This window comes from Gadus macrocephalus, chromosome 4 (assembly GCF_031168955.1).
Source record: "Gadus macrocephalus chromosome 4, ASM3116895v1".
Taxonomy (NCBI): domain Eukaryota; kingdom Metazoa; phylum Chordata; class Actinopteri; order Gadiformes; family Gadidae; genus Gadus; species Gadus macrocephalus.
In genome coordinates this window covers 16061437-16081436 of record NC_082385.1, presented here as the reverse complement: position 1 = coordinate 16081436, position 20000 = coordinate 16061437, and the positions used below count along the sequence as shown (strand labels likewise).

Here is a 20000-nt window from a genome sequence, read left to right as displayed (position 1 = left end):
TGAAATGGAGATGGTACAGGTATGTTGGACGGAGACCATCACTCGCAAAGGCAGGCCAGCGATCTGCTCTGGCCCTCCCCGCTCACAGAGTTATCTACCTGTTGAGGAGTGGAGGAGGGAATGTACCTTTCATCCTATCATTCACAGAGGTATCTACCTGTGGAGGGAGGAGGGATTCCTCCTTTAATCCTATCATGCGGCCGACTTCTATGTTCACAGCTAAAAAGACACAGCCTGTATGCGACCAGTGTGTCAACAGCCTCCGTCTAAAGAGAATAATATTAATTTCATGCTAAACAATGAAAGCCTGAAGAGGAAGTAGAGAGGCTTTGCATATGCAAACGTAGCTGGGCTCATTCTGTGGTATTTGCGAGGGTGTTGTCGTTGAATACACTCAAAAACGACAGCTTGACCTGATGTTGAGCCATTGCACCATTGATATGCATCATTATGCATAGCATAGCCTATGTTATGCATAGTAATTAATTAATACAATAACATAGTCACAGAGTCACAGAGTCAAATAGATCCGTTTTTTCTCCTATTCAGATAATTTGTATTCAATTAGTGCGATTAAAACCATGTTGACAAAACTGTGCCGTCAAAAATTTGAATAGATGCAATTTCCAATGATTGAGAATACCATCACAGGTAGATTAAAGTGGCTCATCCTCAGATGGACGAAAAGCGACAATCATAGTGTCAGGCAGTATCAGGGGACACCTAGACCGAGGCCTTATAGCAAGAGAGGGTTTTTGTGTATCTAGGATCGCTTCACAGTGAGTGGGTCGATAGTTGGGTAGAGGCAGAATGTGAAGGTATAAACGGATAAACAATATAGATATGATGATGGACCCTGGCCCTCTGCTGTGAAGGACCTTATGGTTACGGTCTATTCATCATTCTACCTGTTGTTTTATCTTAACATTAAGTCTCACAGCAGATGCTTTTATTGAGAGTGACCATCAATCAAAGCATATGATCTGAATTGCCAGAGGATTGCCAGAGATTTTTGGCAGGGTGCGGAGTGGCATTGGGAATCAGAATAGACAAGCTCAGTATATTCTGGATTAGCATAAGCGCTCACGAGTGCTCCAGACAATCCATCACATCATGCATAGGTCAACTAACTCCCACAGCCAACCGACCTCTGGGAGATCCTTTGTCCCCATGGCCGCCCAGGGGGCCGTGTTATTGACCAGTGGGGGGGGGGGGGGGGGGGGGGGGGGAGACAGCTACAACATCCGGCCGGGGATGGTCTGCTTCAAGAGGCAGCAAAGGTGATCCTAGTCGTAGATAAAAGCTTGCAGACATCTGCACCCATGACTGAGCAACCCTTTCAGCGAGCCACTCGGCCTCCCCTGCACACGGGAGGAGGCTGTGGAAGGTGCTTTCATCCAGAAGCCTCCTCTACACACGTGTGGTCGGGACCCAGCTACATGTGATCCTCTGCTGGACTGAAAACGTGGGAAGAAAAAGAAAAAAAAAGGAAGTAGGATGTGGATGAACCAGAGCTGGCCGAGGACTTGACACTCAAGGCCTGATTGATGTCAGCCTTTGGCAGGGAACAATCGGCGTGCTCCTACTGCTGAACTCCTTAAAGAAATACTGGAGGATTTATTTATTCTTTCCCTGCACTGGAGAGCACTCGGTACCACCACCCTCTCAACACTCAACATGGAATCTCTTGGCTTGAATGCAACGCACGCAGATCAACCAGGAGCAACAAAGGCAGAGGGGGAAGCATCGGATCGCCGCCGGCCAGGCAGCACCCCAGCTCCCGTGGGTCTCCAGGAACCTTCTGGAGGGAGCTAATGATGGGGCGAGAGAAAACCCTGGCGGTTCACCAGCTTGCTCCATTGAGGCGGCACTAGAAAGCCTTGCTTTCGGTGCCATAGAGGGGGGCCCACCATGGCGGCATAGACCCTGTGGTCCACATAGTGTGACAGGTTGATGATGATTAGGGATGACATATCAAACCCAACCAGGAGGAAGTACAACTCAGAATGCTTCTCATCAAGAAGTAGCCCTGATCCTTCTCTTCCAGTCCACCCGTAACGGCCCCCTACCCAGCTGGGATGACCCTACCCAGTCAGAACCCCCCCTACCCCGTCGGGATGACCCCCCCTACCCAGTCAGGACCCCCCCTACCCCGTCGGGATGACCCCCCCTACCCAGTCAGAACCCCCCCTACCCAGTCAGAACCCCCCCTACCCCGTCGGAATGACCCCCCCTACCCAGTCAGGACCCCCCCTACCCAGTCAGGACCTCCCCTTCCCCGTCGGGACGATCCCCCCCCACGCCCTACCCAGTCAGAACCCCCCCCCTACCCCGTCGGGATGACCCCCTGTACCCAGTTGGGACGACCCCCCCCCCCCCCCCCCACCCAGTCAGGACCTCCACTACCCAGTCAGGAGCCCCCCTACCCCGTCGGGATGACCCCCCCTACCCCGTCCGGGTGACCCTCCTTAACCAGGAGGGACAAGCCCCCCCCCCCTACCCAGTCAGCAAAAAAAGTGGAGCGCAGCGTGGCGGAGAGGTGTGAGGTTTGCAGACGGAGAGTAATGGCAGGCAGGCTGGAGAGGACTCTGATGGAGAAGAGGGAGCAGGGCCAGGGCTGCTCGAGGACACGTTAATTCAGAGGGCTTCGCAGCCCCACAATAGACGGCACCCCGCCGTGACCCCTAACCCTGAGCCCTTTAAACGCAAGAAAAAGCTCAGTGGGAAATGGAAGCCACGTCGAGAAGGAAACGATTGCTTCCAGGGAAGGCTGGGAGAGCCACAGGTGGCTGCGTGGGCACACATCAGAATAATAGCAGAATAAAAATAGGTTAAAAATAGTGACATTAAGATGAGAGCTGCTGAAGCGATAGCACTAAGGTTCTCAAAATAACTTGCGGCTGGCAACCTCCGTAGAAATACAGTACTGACAGAGGAAGAAAATATCGCTCAGCAATGCTTTCATTTGATACATTTTCAAAAAGGCAGACTAACTGAGAAAAGCTGGGATCTCCTTCCTGTACATCACTCTAAAATCATTCCACAAATGTTATTTTGGAAAATTAAATGTCTCAGCTGAAAGTTTGGACAGGAGCCTGTGTAAGGAACAAAACGTAAGTGATGACTGAGGAAAACCACAAGCACTTTCCAACACTCAACTTCAAGGACCCCATGAAAACATCTGTTTTGGTTGCTTTCTTTTACATCCTCACTTATTGCGATACGAGGCAACCCACAGCAACGGCCACATCCGTAGCGCCGTCCCTCAGTCATCACAACTGGTGTGTAGTGCACCTCACCCAACACACAAGTAAAAGTAAACACGACACCCTGCCATGTACTCAGCGTGGTGAGGAGGTGGCTGGTGGTAGGGGGGCATTTGAATCAGAAATCCTACACTCAAGGTCCATCACACACTCAGAGTTACCAAGGCCCCGCGGCGCAGCCTCGCTACATTTGAATGTGTGCTACTCCAGACCCTGCCCTTAAAGCCGACGGGATGCTGAGTGCAGCACTGGAAGTTTGCGCTTATCTAAGAAAAGCGGTGGGAGTAGAAGGCTTATCTTTTGAGTGAAGAAACCCCACATGCGCGACTTTATGTTACGGCGGAGGTGTGCTTATGCGAGTGTACCGGCCAATGCACCATAGCTGCTGAGGTGAAGCATGCATAGCTACTCCTGTTTCATCAGAGGGCTCATGGTCGTGTTCAGCCTACAGTAAAACACTCTGAAACGTTACATGGTGGCTGGTGAATTAATGAATCAGTCCAATACGGACATGGAGTGGTAGCAGCTGCCCTCTGTAGTCATCATTAGCCTGAGCTGCTTCGCTTTTTTATTTTGATTGAAGATTTATTAATCCAGGAAGTCTCATTGAAGACAGGCACCTCTTCTGAAGAGAGACCTCACAGCTGTATTTTAACACCAGCCCGCTCTGACAGTAAATGAACATCTCCTGTTTGTCATTACTGCTGTTTTTAATTGGTTGGATGGATGGTGGATTCATGTTGCATGGCTGTTCATTTTGCTTCTTAATTAATTAATCATTTGGTTCAATTAGATTTTCATCTGCGGACATAATTAGTGCTGTCCACGGTGAGAGTGTTTCACAGCAGGGACGTGTGTCACAATACATACATGTAAGGTATAGGTATGCATATAGAAAGATATTGAAGCTCTATTATTTTTGTTCTCTTAATATGATCGAAAGGAATGTGTTTAAATGTTTGGTTAAAAGAGGTCTATCTTGTCTTGTATTTGTTAGAAACACTAACTCTCTCTCTCTCTCTCTCTCTCCCTCTCTCTCTCTCTATATATATATACAGAGATGTCTGACTCCAATGTCTGATCAACACACACATGCACCCCGCAAACACGCGTGCACACACTCACTCACATCACACACACACACACACACACACACACACACACACACACACACACACACACACACACACACACACACACACACACACACGCACGCACGCACGCACGCACGCACACACGCAAACCCACCCACTCACTCCCTCCCCCCCCCCCTCTCTCTCTCTGCAGTGGCAAATCAAGTCATTAGAATATTGAGTTCTACCCACTCATATGACAGAGAAAAAACCACAGCGAGCCGCCAATTTTTTTTTGCTAATTTTGTTACAAGCATTAGTTTTATCTACAGTATAATATGATGTTAATCCCATCATACATATGCACTCCTGAAAGCCTCCCCTCGTCCTTGCCACTGCAGCTGTGGCAGCAAAAAGGCTCCGTCTAATTGCTGTTCTGCTGCAACATGTTGCCCTCATGGTTGCATGGAAATTACCTGCCAAGAGTAGCGCTGTTCTGCGTCTTATATATTGGCTTCGTATCTGTATTATGCTGCCGAACGCTACGGCATGGGATCTTCACTATCGCTCCAAAACAACGACCATCCACAACGCATCATTTGTGTCTTTTGGAAGAAGAAAAAATCCACATTCTCTGATTAAGCTTAACTTTCTTTCTGATGCCAGGCAAAATACATTATTCATGAAAATGTCTCTATAGTTTCTTACAAAATACACTCTAACACGAATGAGGTTGTAGTTGTTGATAAAAAAAAATTGTTGCGGGAGGAGGATGTTTCTGCAACAAAGATAGCCCCCAGGCTTCCGTACCGAGCGACTTGTGGCTTCAGCATCCTGCAGCAGACCCGCCGCTGCTGTGATGTCCCGTCACACGCACACAGCCAATTAGTCATGAATGGCGTGGGGGACCATGAGAACAACGTTATAAGTAGCTTAATGTTATTCTAGCCACTCCGTAAATCATAAATTACACGGAAGGAAAATGCATGTCAATGTTGCACGAAAGAAACAAAACAAAAAGATTACGTGCATGCAAACAATAACGCATCTCCTGTTTCTGTCATGTTGTGAATCGTCGAGGCTTTCGTATTTCAGGACCGCAGAAGGAAGATTCTGAGCTACGGAGACGACAGGAAAGACGATTCAACAAATGCACTCATGCAGAGATCAACATGAATGGCAACAGAGAGAAAACGGAACAGCACATTACCGTTGATTGAAAGTCAACAGTTTGGTAGAAGCTGGATCCACACTATTCATGTCCCCATGCGATGTCAGTCCAGCTGGCTATACAAAGCAGTTGATCTCTTTGTCTTCTCACTGGGGAGGCACAATCATCACTGCAGAGGAAACTCCAACTACTGATCCGAGTGTCTTCTGATGGAATATGCAGATGCCTTTTTTTTTTCTCCCGCGTTTCACATCAGGTGAACAACACTGTTTGCCTTGAAAGGAAGAACACGTTACTTTGAGCTAGGCTACGTTTACTGTATCTCTCTCTGTTGCGACTCTCACTATGAATACCTCTCTCTCCCTCTTCCCTCTTTTTCTCCTTCCCTCTCTCTCTCTCTCTCTCTCTCTCTCTCTCTCTCTCTCTCTCTCTCTCTCTCTCCCCGTCTCTCATTCAACCTCTCTTCCTCTCTCTGTCTCTCACCCACTCCTTGTGGTTCGCAGCCGATGCCGTGTTCAACTCAAAGCAGGGTGCTTGTGCGTCTCCGCTTCTGCATTTGAAATACGGATTCAAAATCTACGTTTCAAGCGCACGCACGCCATTTACGACAATTTGGTGTGTGTGTGTGTGTGTGTGTGTGTGTGTGTGTGTGTGTGTGTGTGTGTGTGTGTGTGTGTGTGTGTGTGTGTGTGTGCGCGCGTGCGTGCGTGCGTGCGTGCGTGCGTGCGTGCGTGCGTGCGTGCGTGCGTGCGTGCGTGTGTGTGTGTGTGTGTGTGTGTGGTGGGGGGCATCTGACCAGGCTCCGCCCCCCCGTTCAGAAAGGTGGCATTCATAAGATCAGTCATTCTCAGGTTGCGAAAAGCGCAGCTTTTATCGGTATTAGCTATACCTTTTCCTCTTCAGTATTCACAGGCATACAGCTAGAAGCAAATTATACCAGCTAGTGTTATATTCAGCTAGTGTGAATATGTGATATGTGTTCATATTTTTAAGCGCTTACCTTAACTTTCATTCATGTTTAAAATGAGTGTGATACATTGTTTTATATAGTCATGCATAAGTTGCAGTATTTCACTCTTTATAACATAATATTTAAATACAGGCCAATTAGTTTTCCCACAACTTTACTTCACACCCAAAACTACATAACATCTAACAGTGACAACAGATAGCGCCTTCCTTACAGACACCCTACACACACAATAATGATACACATACCCCATGTCACGCAGTGAGAAACCACTCCTGATGTAACACAGCCTATGCCCAGAGGCTTCCCCACGTCTGATAAGGGGTCCCGCGTGTGAGAAACCAGCCTTACTCATCCTATCCTATCTTCTTCCTAAGACAATCACACCCACACATGCACCGACACATGCACACACACACACACACACACACACACACACACACACACACACACACACACACACACACACACACACACACACACACACACACACACACACACACACACACACACAAACACACACACACACGCACACACAAACATACACACACACGCACATACACAAACACAGACATACAAACACACATCAACACATACTTGCATACACACACACACACACAAACACACACAGGGGCACACACACACACACACACACACACACACACACACACACACACACACACACACACACACACACACACACACACACACAAACACACACACACGCACACACAAACATACACACACACGCACATACACAAACACAGACATACAAACACACATCAACACATACTTGCATACACACACACACACACAAACACACACAGGGGCACACACACACACACATTGACACAAACAGCCACACACACACACAAAGACAAAAAGGCACACACACACACCATAATGTGTAACACGATCATTTGGTAAATCTAATACCTCCACAGCCGTAGCATGTGTCTCTCTTTCAGGCTTCAAACACATGAGTCACACACACACAAACACGCACACAAAAACACGCACACACACATACACACTGCTGGAATGTTGGTGAGCTCAGGCTACGCCACGCTGATGGGCAAATCCATATTTGATGAGCCCACACACCCCCCATATCCCTCCCAGACTGTGACACGCAAACACAACGGGAAATACCTTAGCTAAAACCGACACAATGCAATAACATCATGTTCTCCATGAAGGCTGTGCTCATTCAAATAGCCTTTATTACGGTTACAAACAAACGGTTTGGAAACGATAGCATAAACCTACGCCGTATTTTGGTGTACGTCCGAATACATACGAGTGAATATGTGCTTTATAATGGCAGCTCCATGCTAAAGTATTGAGTTACAGAGAATTATCTTTAGCGGGTAGGAAACCCCCGTCTTAATGGGAATATGCACATGCAAACCCAGCCTACACACACACACACACACACATAGACACACATGCACACCAGCATGCACACAGCCCACATTTGTTTGCATTTGTGTATTAGTTGTGCGGGTTGGTGGGTTGGTGAGTGTGCCTGTGAGTGTGCAAGGGCATTTGTGTTTGTATATATATGTTTGTGCGCCCAAGTGTGTGCATGTCTATATGTGTTTGTTTGTGCACGTGAGTGTTTGTGTGTATGTGTGTGCATGTGCATGTGATTAGGTGTATTTGTTTGTGGGTGTGCTGCATGAAAGTATGTGTGTGTTTGTGTGTGTCCCAGAAGCGATTGAGCGTACCATGCACAGGGCTCAATACGAACAACAACTTCAAAGACCAGGGCTAATCGGTGAGTAGGTGTGTGATTTACGTGTCTGTGTCCTTGATCAACTACAAGCGTGCATGTGTGTGTCCAGAAGTCTGCGTGCGTGTATTTGTGTGTGTGTGTGCGTGTGTGTGTGTGTGTGTGTGTGTGTGTGTGTGTGTGTGTGTGTGTGTGTGTGTGTGTGTGTGTGTGTGTGTGTGTGTGTGTGTGTGTGTGTGTGTGTGTGTGTGCGCGCTTCCCTGGTTATACATGTGTGTGTGAGTGATGAACAGAGCCAGGCCTTCAAGCCTACTTGTGTTGTTTAGACCACAGTCTGCTCATTCAATACTTCTGTAATCCCTGCAGCTGAGCAGAGTGTCCACGCCGGTCTGCAGCCACTTTCTGGAGCTGGACACTGGAACCATGGACCAGGACAGCTCTCTCTCTCTCTCTCTCTCTCTCTCTCTCTCTCTCTCTCTCTCTCTCTCTCTCTCTCTCTCTCTCTCTCTCGCTCTCTGTCTGTGTTTCTCTCTCTCACCCTCTATCTCTCTCTGTCACTCTCTCTCTGTCTCTCTCTATCTCTCGTGCTATTTGTTTCTCTCTCTCAGTGTATCTCTCTCTGTTGCTCTCTCTCTGTCACTCTCTATCTTTTTCTCTCTCTCAGTGTGTGTCTCTCTCTCTTTGTCTGTCTGTCTGTCTGTCTGTCTGTCTGTCTGTCTGTCTGTCTGTCTGTCTGTCTGTCTGTCTGTCTGACTGTCTGTCTGTCTGTCTGTCTGTCTGTCTGTCTGTCCATCCGTCCCTCCCTCCCTCCCTCCGTCCCTCCCTCCTTCTCTCTCTCTCTCTCTCTCTGATGAACTGAGCCAGGCCTTCAAGCCTACTTGTGTTGTTTAGACCACAGTCTGCTCATTCAATACTTCTGTAATCCCTGCAGCTGAGCAGAGTGTCCACGCCGGTCTGCAGCCACTTGCTGGAGCTGGACACTGGAACCATGGACCAGGACAGCTCTCTCTCTCTCTCTCTCTCTCTCTCTCTCTCTCTCTCTCTCTCTCTCTCTCTCTCTCTCTCTCTCTCTCTCTCTCTCTCTCTCTCTCTCTCTCTCTCTCTCTCTCTCTCTCTCTCTCTCTCTCTCTCTCTCTCTCCCTCCCATGCATGGTGTAAACATGGTGTGGAATGTTTTCCTCTGCGAGCACACACACACATGCAAACATCTCACAGCGGCCAACTGACTAAACTCAATTCTTCCACCTGCAGAGAACATGTTGTTCTGTTCACCATCATGTCTGAAACCTTTTGACCTTCTCATGATGTAAAAAACGTTTGGTGTGTGTGTTCTGGTCCCCTCTCTAGGATCTCTGGTAAAACGTTCTTACAGTTTCTCCCTAATCCGACCCTCTGTTTGAAAGAGGAGGACGTCACCAAGGAATATATACAGGATGTGTCAGGGGATAATGAGGTGACCTTTAAACGCAAACTCAAGCCGGAAGAAGCAATCAAATCAATAACCGAGGAGAAAGACGGATGATTCTAGAAAAAGAGGGGGGAGGAAGCCTTACAATACGAGTAATGCCTTTATTACACATTATATTACACATTATGCAGGTAAAGAAATAAGCTATCGTCTGTTATTTGCCAGTGAATTCAAGAAGCAACCTTACACGTTGCAAATCCAAAAGCAAATCTCGATCTGAGCGTGCATGGCCAACATGTCATTGGATACCACGTGTTAAAGGAATTAAGTTCAGAGTTATGCGAAACACTGTATAGGATTTCATATGACTCAATCAGGCCCTTCTGGAAGAGAACCACAATAAGGTTGAAAGTGTTGTGATTTTACCTGCTGATGGTGACACTGAGCAAACAACATAAGGATAACTATGGGACAGTATTGGTCCCACAGGTTGACGTGTGTTGCACGCTTCCAATACAATATAAAGCCGTCTTGACATTTTCAACTCCTTCTCAGGTCGAAGCAATTAGCACCCAGGTCTTGTACTGCAATAAGCCGAGGCACACTGTGATCCCTGGTATTATATTCTCCTCTCGTGGATCAGATGTTCTGAAGAGTCTCGCTGCTTGGCTTTGGGGTTGTTTGTGTCTTGCGAAGCCCTTTGCCAAAACAAAATGCACTCAAACATTTGCCACTTGCACATTCAGAACGCATTCACCAGGTGGGTTCATGATGGATTCCTCTCACACCAAGTACATATGATCTAGTGTTTGAGTTAACACACACACACACACACACACACACACTCACACACACACACACACACACACACACACACACACACACACACACACACACACACACACACACACACACACACACACAAACACACACACAGAAGCAAGCACACAAACAAGCAAACATACACACAAACACAAAGACACACACACACATTTGCACAAACACAATCCACGTGCAGACTGTGTAGAAAGAAAGGACACACAAATGCACACACGCACACAAACACACAAACACAAGAAACACACAGACACACAAAGAAATGCACGCACACATCACACACACAAACACACACACACACACACACACACAAATACAGGTTACAAACATCCCCCCCCAACATACACATGCCCACAGTGCAGGACAGAGAGGAGCCGACGTGACGTCCATGGGGATTCAGAGCCTTGTGGCTGCGGACGTGTCTTGTGCTTAATGCCAGCGGGTCAGCACGCGGTCGGACCACAAATGCCACCGTGTCAGACAGGGCTGAGGCCCCCAGGCCCAGCCTCATTAAACATGATCAGCCGGATTAACCTTTTGTCTGTGAGCATCAGGACAGAGGAGGGTGGTCGCCTGACGGTACACGGGTCTTTGTGTGGAGACCGGTTTTCAGACGGGACAGCTGTGATTCACATGGGGATAATGCAGCCTACATAGTGTTGATCTGTAGAATCGCTATTCTCTTGTTAGAGATGATGAAACATTAATTGTTGTTTTGGCTTATCTGCAGAGCACAATAGATTCTCATGCATTAAACTCACTGTTCTATTCATATTCATCTTTCTTTCTCACAGTTTGTCTATTTCTTGATACATTCAGTGACTAGCCAAAGCATTGAGGCCTTACGAGTCATTAATCACCATGTGATGTCCATAGCCATAGATTTCTTATCACACTACCGCTCTCTAGTGGTGGATAATGACAGTTCAGACGGCAGACACAAAAGAGCATGTCCTGGCATTTGTAACAAATTATCATCACATTAGAGATGATAAAATATAAATTGCGTTATGGCTTATCCAGAGAGTATAAAAGATTCCCATGGCGTGTTTTATGCTCACTTTCTATTCTTATTCATCTTTCTTTTCACTTTCTCTAATTGGTACCTTTTGAGAGGAATGGAAAATAATAACAAATATATAAACCAAACCAAAAAAAGAAACGGCAATTCGGAGATCAGTAAATTTCAAAGTAGATTTTTTCCTCTCATGCTTGTCGCATGTATGACTTTGACAGGACCCTTCTGCCCTCTTGTGGTACCTCAGAGTCTACTCGATGGACAACAAGTCACGCAGTGTGTTTTGAAGTGACGCTGGTCGGATCTGCATGCTGGGCAGGAGGCTGCGTCCGCATCCGCGTGCACGGTGACGTGTTTACATATCAAACTGATCCACAATGCAAGCCGCAATACAATCCACGTAATTACCTCTGACTGAATGTTTTACTTCTAGAAGTAGTTTGGGGTCATTAGAACGTAATATTTGCCTTGGAATGGTACGTTTTCCAGTTCACTTTTTGTGAACTGGAAGCAAACATCGAATTATTATAATTATTATATTGATGAGCAACATATTTTTATTTCCACTGCACATACATGGATGATTAAACTGTTGCCTACAATCCAAAGCCGCTATGAATGGAAATGTTGGTTGATTTGTTTGGGTTTGGTTTCACGAAACAGCATCATACAGCAGCCCATACAGTCAGGTGGAACGGTGATACTACCGAAAGATGTTGCTAATCATCAGCCTGTATCTATAGCTCCTTCTGTTATTCTTGACCTTCCTCCATAATAGATGATTAGACCGACTGCTCGATGGAATTGCATTCTGCTGACGACTGTAAATGCCACAAGAGGGCGCTGTGGGGATATATGGGCGTAATAGTGAAATACAGTAGTGCCACATAAAACGACCTTCTAATTCGGAACAACATTAACTGTAAATCTCCAGTATCAATGTTCTGAACTGAAATACAAAAGAAAATCTCCATGTTCTAGAAGCATAACTATCTTCCGAACTCTGCTGAGATGAAGGGAAGATTTGAGAGTTATAAAGAGGGAGAGAGCAGAAAATTGCAGAAGACAGCAAGACTTGGAAATTAAACACTAAAACGTCCCCTCCCTCTCGGCTCCCTCCCTCCCAACGTTTCTCTTCCAATGAGCAGTGTTGCATTTCATGCACCAGTGATTGACATGGCAAAATGGATTATGACCCAATCACGAAAAGATGCCCTTATTGGTCAGACTTGACACAGAGCATTAAAGGCACCCAGTGCAACTTTCGAGGCTTAAAAATAAACATTCAATTTCTAGTCTTTTTTACACGTAGTAAGTTTCAATAACTCCATACCATTACATACCGACATTTAAGCAGCAAAGATGAGACATCGTTGTGTGGTGAGAACTGATACAAAATCGATAACAACAACAATGCCGCCATTTTCTTTATTTTTTGTAACCTACAATAAATAAAGCAGGCTTCCAGTCAATGGAAAAATGGCTTCTCCCCACCGGCGATTGTTGTTGTTTATGATTTTCTATCAGTTCTCACCACACAACGACGTCTCATCTTTGCTCCTTGAATGTCGATATGTAATCGTATGGAGTTATTGAAACTTACTACGTGTAAAAAAGACTAGAAATTGAATGTTTATTTTTCATTGAATGTTTACATAAAGTTGCACTGGGTGCCTTTAATAGAGCGCAGAGACCTTCTTCTGTCCCCATGGGACATTATTTCCGAAAGGGTATGTAGGCTCCGCTAGTCTACAAACTTTCTTTATCCTGTTAGATTTTTTGTCAATGAATAACAAGTATGATGTTTGTCAATTTAAAAGGTCAAGAAAGTTGCAGTTTATTTTGGTAAAACATTGAAGCAACATTTGGTCAGATGTGAAATAACTCTCATCACTTTATCTACATCTAAGTCACTACATCTCTCGTCTGGCACTTCAGTGGCAGCCAGGATATGAGCTGTTCAGATTCTCTAAATGCAAAGGAAAGGTGCTTCAATGCCTCTTTCTCATCACCTTTAGCATAGGGTAGACTGGCCCAACCTTTAGGTAAGGAGAGGAAAGGAGATAATGCCCTCCCACAATTCCTTGCGGCAGGAACATTTCAAATGACGCACCATTCATCCATTTACGAAAAACCAACAATCAACTCGGCCGATAATTATTTTCATACAATAATACAAATTGTGATCCATGTCCATAAAAATGAGTGAACAGGAATGTGAGCGGGACTACGTTCTTTCCATTTTGTGCCCTGTGGCCTAAATTAATTATCATATTTAAATTGCAATCGTAGTAATAAAGTATATATTTTTCCCAGTGTTGCCCACGTCCATATAGCCTGTGTGAAGACAGAGAAGTTAGAACGCAAGGAGCACAGTATCTGAGATGCGCTTTTAGCGGTCCATCTTCATAACGTTGTTGTTTAATCATGGCAGACCCCCATCCATAACAGAATACCTCCATCACCTCCGCCGCCGCATCATGAGTCATGACGTAGCCCAGTGGAAACACAGTCTCATAGTGACGTAGCCTAGTGTATGTGTAGCCTCAGTGAAGTAGCCTAGTGTAGGTGCAGACTCATAGTGACGTAGTGTATAGCGTATTAGTGCCATTTCTAACAAATAACAAAAAAAAGTTAGAGCTCACCTTCAGCACCTTTAATGTTCAGTTTCCACTGAACTGAAAATACATTGAATATAACTTAACTAGCTCAAGTCTTCTTAGAGGACAAGGATAATGTAATGTATGCTTTCCTTTAACTATCCCAAAGAAATGACCAAAGGTGACACTATTTCTATCAGAAGTAACTTAGCTCGCCTAGTGAAAGGAAGACAGATTCTGCCCTTCAGGCCCACAGACTTTCCAGCACTCAAATAAACAATACAACAACATTGATTCAATGGGGATGATGGAAACAGCCAGTGGCTTTGCCTTTAGGTTTGAAGCTCTTACTCATTCAAGGCCATATTTGTCCAAGGACAAATGGTTTTTCTCCAATAAAAGAAAATGTAATCTTAAAACCATTAGTTAAAAAACAAATACAAATAAATCCTAGCCTCAGAATGTGCTCAAACTAGATTAATATGAAACCACATCTTCCTTAATAAATAAGTAAATCAAAAAGACTAAATCCAGGCTGTGCATTTAGGAGAAAGGTACCAATGAGATCACCAATCTACACACATACTCCTTCACCAAGATATACTGGCCAGGAGCCTACCCCCTCCTCTGAATCAATCAAAACATTGTAACACAGGCCCATAAACATGGGATTTCTCCAATATTACAGCAGCGTCCTTGATACAGAGCCATATGCATATTACAAACCCACGACTACCAGAGTGAGAGCCTTCTGCAGGCCTGTATAGCTTGTGTAAGCTGCCTCTCAAACCAGAGCCCCCTTCTCCCTCAGACCACTCCAGCATCAACTGTAAGGCCAAGCGTTTTTCCAGCTTCTAAGTTTTCCACAATGCAGCAGAGTAGCGTCGAGTACGGTGCATACTAATGTGTAGGTATGCGACTTCAAGCCCTAAATGGAAGCACATGTTTGAGTGGAATAATAATAATAAAAAAACGAAAACACGTTTACATAGAGCTGTTATCAAACGATTTTCTCCTCTTTTCCTTCATTTCTTTCCTCCCCTCCCTGGCTGGTGGAGGGTCTGTGTTTCCTGGGGTCAGAGCGTGGTGGGCTGCCTGTATTGTTGAGCGGGGCTGAAGGCCAGCCGTTTGCCAGCCTGCCGGGCTGATGCAGAGCTATGCTGCCACATATGGCAGTGATTAGGGCCCGGTGTTTATCTGCTCTCAGGACAGACTGTACGAGAGCAGCAGAGCACCACCACCATGCAGACGGCTGTGCAGCTCTCTGCTCTGAGATTCTATAGGAGATGAACAAGACCACAGGCTGAACACGCACGCAGTCCAGCGCAGTGCAGGCACAGATCAACAGAAGCAGAGACACACTCACAGACACACGCATCGTGCACATGGACACGCACACACCCACACACATGTTAACATGTGCACTGCAGACACAAACACACACACACGCACATACTCACACACACATATATGTTAACCCGTGAAGACACTAACACATGCATAACATGCATGCACAACACACACACACACACACACACACACACACACACACACACACACACACACACACACACACACACACACACACACACACACACACACACACACACACACACACACACACAAACACATTTAACATGTAGAGTCAAAAAGACACAAATACATACACAGACTCACACAGATATACATTCATGAACCCATGAAGAGAATACACATACACAAACTGATGCACACACACACTCATAAAAACTGAAACATAAAATGTTGCTTCAACTCAATCTAGGCATAACATAACATAACACACAATCATAACAATGCATTCCAGCAAGCAAACCAGACATTTTGGGGATTTTCCAGTGGTTCTCAAACTTCTCAACACAAAAACACACACACACACACACACACACACAAATGCTCCCTAAAATAAAGAAACCCCACACACACATTCTCCCACAAACACAAACACAAAAACACATACACATTATCCCACAAACACGAAAACACACGCAAGGTTCAAAATGTGTTTCATTGTGTGTACCGCTCTCTCCTTGCGGTAAATTATCTGGACAGTATCTGAAGCGCCGCGTGGCTGAGTCGTGACAGTGATTTGGCGGTCCGTCCATCAATCACAGCGGGTCTGCTACTCACCCCCCACCAGCCAGTCCCACCTTAGGACAAGCAAAGAGGAGAGCCCACTGTGGCTATGTGTGTGTGTGTGTGTGTGTGTGTGTGTGTGTGTGTGTGTGTGTGTGTGTGTGTGTGTGTGTGTGTGTGTGTGTGTGTGTGTGTGTGTGCGTATGCGTGTTTGTGTGTGTGTGTGTGTGTTTGTGTATGCCCCTGTGTGTGTCTGGCCGTGTGTGTGTGTGTGCCCCTGTGTGTGTGTGTGTTTGAGAGTGTGTGTGTGCCCGTGTGTGTGTGTGTGTGTGTGTGTGTTTGTGTGTGTGCTCGTCGATCCAGCACCCAAGCGTTGTTTGCATGTGTATAGTGCTCGTGGCTAGCCTGGCTCTCATAGGGGCACTCAGAAGTGCTCTTTACACTCACACTTAGCACCTGAAATGGGAAGAGAAGAAGAAGGAGAAAAGAACAAAATGCGGAAGGACCTAAAAACACAGAGCTAACAACGCATTCCTTTACTCCTGTTTAGTTTGTCGACTGGTTACCCTCCAACATCCCCCTCCTTAGCAGCTTTTTCCAAACACAGCGTGAATGTCCTCAGTTAAGAAGGTTGAACTGTTCCGCACCAGTTAGATGAACACACAAAAACAAAGAACCACACAGACCCCTCCTGCCAGCCGGGGCCAGGAGCACGGTGAGTTACTATAGCTACATGAGACTGTTTTAGGATCAATGCATACGGAGATAACATTTCAAAGGGAAGGCATCCACAAGAGCGGTGCAGTCAGTTTGCCGTGTGAATGGATGTGGGGAGGATTACAGGGAGGGGAGAGAGGGAGAGGAGAGGAACAGTAGAATGGTGCTGGCTCTGCAATGACTGCCAGTGGGTTTGTGTCGTTTCTGTGGCTGGGCTTGATGTGGCCCTTGGCACAGGGTCTGTGTGAGTGGGATTTATTTTTCCTCCTCTTCCTTCTCTCTCTCTCCTTCTGCTTGATGAGGAACTTGGAATAGAAGCGGGAATGGGGTGGGAGGAAGGGAGAGATGCAGAGCGGGGCATGAGTGGAAAAAGCACAGGAAGGACATTTTGGAGAGCCAATGGGGTGCTCCGACCGGCCCGTTTTAGAGATTGAATCATGGGCAGCATGAATTACTCACACTGCTGAACTCTCACTATAAATTATAGTCAAGTTCTCGATGCCGAACACCAATTCAATTCTGGAAGTCAAATGATGTTTTATGACTGGAAGATGCGGAAATGTTATATGAAAATATCAATCATATCAGAATGGGTTGGATTCCCCTCTGATATCTGATGGCGCGGATCTCCTGAGAAGGGATTGCTTCAAGGTGTAAACCAAAGCATTACCATATCTCCAGCTGGGCTTTTTATGTTTCCACTTTAGTGCTGTCAATAGAACAGGCTGGCGTACCAGGCTCTTATCTTATGAGGCACAGTGTGTGATCAATGTGCTGCCCTCGCTAATGCTCCTTCTACGTATGCCCCAACTACTGTCGTGACTAAGTGTGCGTATTATAACCTTGCAGGCCTTATGTGCATACCTGGCCTTAAATGAACTCCAATGAAGAGGCCTGCTTTGGATTCCCTTAGCAATCAATTAAAGGGTTCCTGCGCTTTAGGAGTTGGTTTACTGCTGGTTTTCCCTTGATTGGGTTGGTGGATTTCATTGGAGCCAGTGGATCTAATTATGACGCTACCAGGCAACTGATTCGTTTTTTGGTTCCTATTTAGCTCATCAATCTATATACCCTGCTTTGAATCACTGTTGCTGCCTCAAATATCGGCTTCATTTGTAAAGGTCAGCAACACTGCTAACAAGTTATCCTGGGCTAAAAGTGGCCGACTATGACCTTTGATTAACGACAGCAATGCAGACATTATGAGCTCTGACAATACATTGAGCTGGAAAATGATTGCTTTTGGTGTGTTTGTTGAGGAGCTCCATGTCGTACTGCTGGGCGGCTCGGTTTGGACTCACTGGCTGGTTTGCTTTACAGAGTTGTGTTTGGATGGCTGGGCAATATGAACAAATATAATATCTCAGGATATTGCACATTTCTATTTAGCAGCAGCATTAGTAGACCTCTATATACATTTCTGCAATATAGAATTTTAACTTCTATATTCAACTCTCCGATAGCAGCTTTTGAATCAAACAGTTTTTTTTGGGCAGGCTCATCTAGGAACAGGAATCTAGACTGTACACGGTGTATCTGCCACTGTGTGTGAGTAAAGACAGAGAACTGGATCTCATTATCATATAACTGAATGACAATGATCAACCCTTGGTTTGCACAAAGCCCTTCATTGAAAGCTACTTCAGAAAGCACAACGCACACTAATTCTTGGGGTTTCTTGGCTGCTGGCAATAGAGCCAGACTAACCAGGTAAATGGACCGTTCAGTCTGGTCTCCACACACTGCTTCAGGCAGCTGTCTGGGTGCAGTGATTAGCCATGACGAAACACCCTGGGGAGAGCCTTGTCTCAGGACGTTACACACAGGACTACAGGAGAACTGTACGTCTAAAAAAGACCTGCCAGGAATGATAACATGTTACACATGTGTATTGGAGCTGAGGAAGGGTTGATCATGTGTACTACCTTTTTTATTTTCAGGATTAACCTAAATGTTGGCGTGGAGTGTGTGTGGTTGATGGCTGGTTTAAGCAGCCTCACCTGGCCTGAGTCAGACTGACTGGACTCGCTGGGTGAGGCTGCACCCCATGTTGTATATTGATGAATCAATGTGAACGGTTAAACCCGCCATCACCGCACACACTCAAGGAGATCTCCTCCATGGCAGCATGGATCCCCATGTTGTCATCAGATCATCATCTCATTGCCCTCAAACTCTCCAGTAAAGTGGTTTCTACATCACCCTCCTGTGTCCTGTGTCTGGAGGAGCACAGGTCCGCCTTGGTGGTGTGCAGCCTGGACATTGTCACATTGGATAGTGGTAACATTGGATAGCAACGATTGAGTCATTTAGCAGACGCTCACATCCATCTCGCTGAAGCAGACTGCAGGCATTGGGATTCGAAACCCGGAACCGTCTGGCCAGGATCAAAACTAACCCAGATCTAACTCTAACTAAAGGTAGACACTGTCCACTAACCTGTCATCAAGTAGCCGTCAGCAAACCGAAAATCCCCCCTCCCTTTCCCCACTGATCACAGTCTTCCCGGACGATACCAGAGTGAGTCCAGGTTCTCTTGGCTTCCGCTGGGCTTCATCCACTACCTTCACTCTGTCTCGAACTCTGCCCACATCAAACAAATCCACCCATACGCACAAGCTGGGATGGGGCTGTATGTGGTAATGTAATACAATTTAAATATGCACACACACAAAGGCACTCTCACACAAACACACACGCACCCACAGCAAAGCACACGCACCCACAGCAAAGCACACGCACCCACAGCAAAGCACACACACACACACACACACACACACACACACACACACACACACACACACACACACACACACACACACACACACACACACACACACACACACACACACACACACACACACACACACACACACACACACACAGACAGAAATGTCGTTAATGAAACAGTACGCCCCAGCAGGGGGTCAAGGTGCGAGTGCGTGTGCATCGCATACTGAAGTCGTTGTAAGAAAGCTATTTTCCCAACAGGTGGGGAGACACTGGTTCCTTTGACAGATTATTAGGCTGCATGCGTCAAACACGAGTGAGCTAATGAGGTGAAACCAATGATAGACTGACACAACCAATAATAGGGAACATCGTAAAACA

The 20000-nt window shown here is 46.1% G+C and overlaps 1 long non-coding RNA gene across 2 annotated transcripts in view; it reads right to left on the bottom strand.

Annotated features, from left to right (window-relative positions):
- Positions 1-20000, bottom strand: part of LOC132456215 (uncharacterized) — a 24790-nt gene that overhangs the window by 2859 nt on the left and 1931 nt on the right. The window contains exon 1 of one of the 2 annotated variants that reach the window (XR_009525396.1): positions 5550-7902. The exons of the other annotated variant lie outside the window; for it this stretch is intronic. This is a non-coding gene — a long non-coding RNA (uncharacterized LOC132456215). Of the gene's footprint in view, positions 1-5549; positions 7903-20000 lie in introns of those variants that run through there. 2 annotated transcript variants of the gene reach the window in all.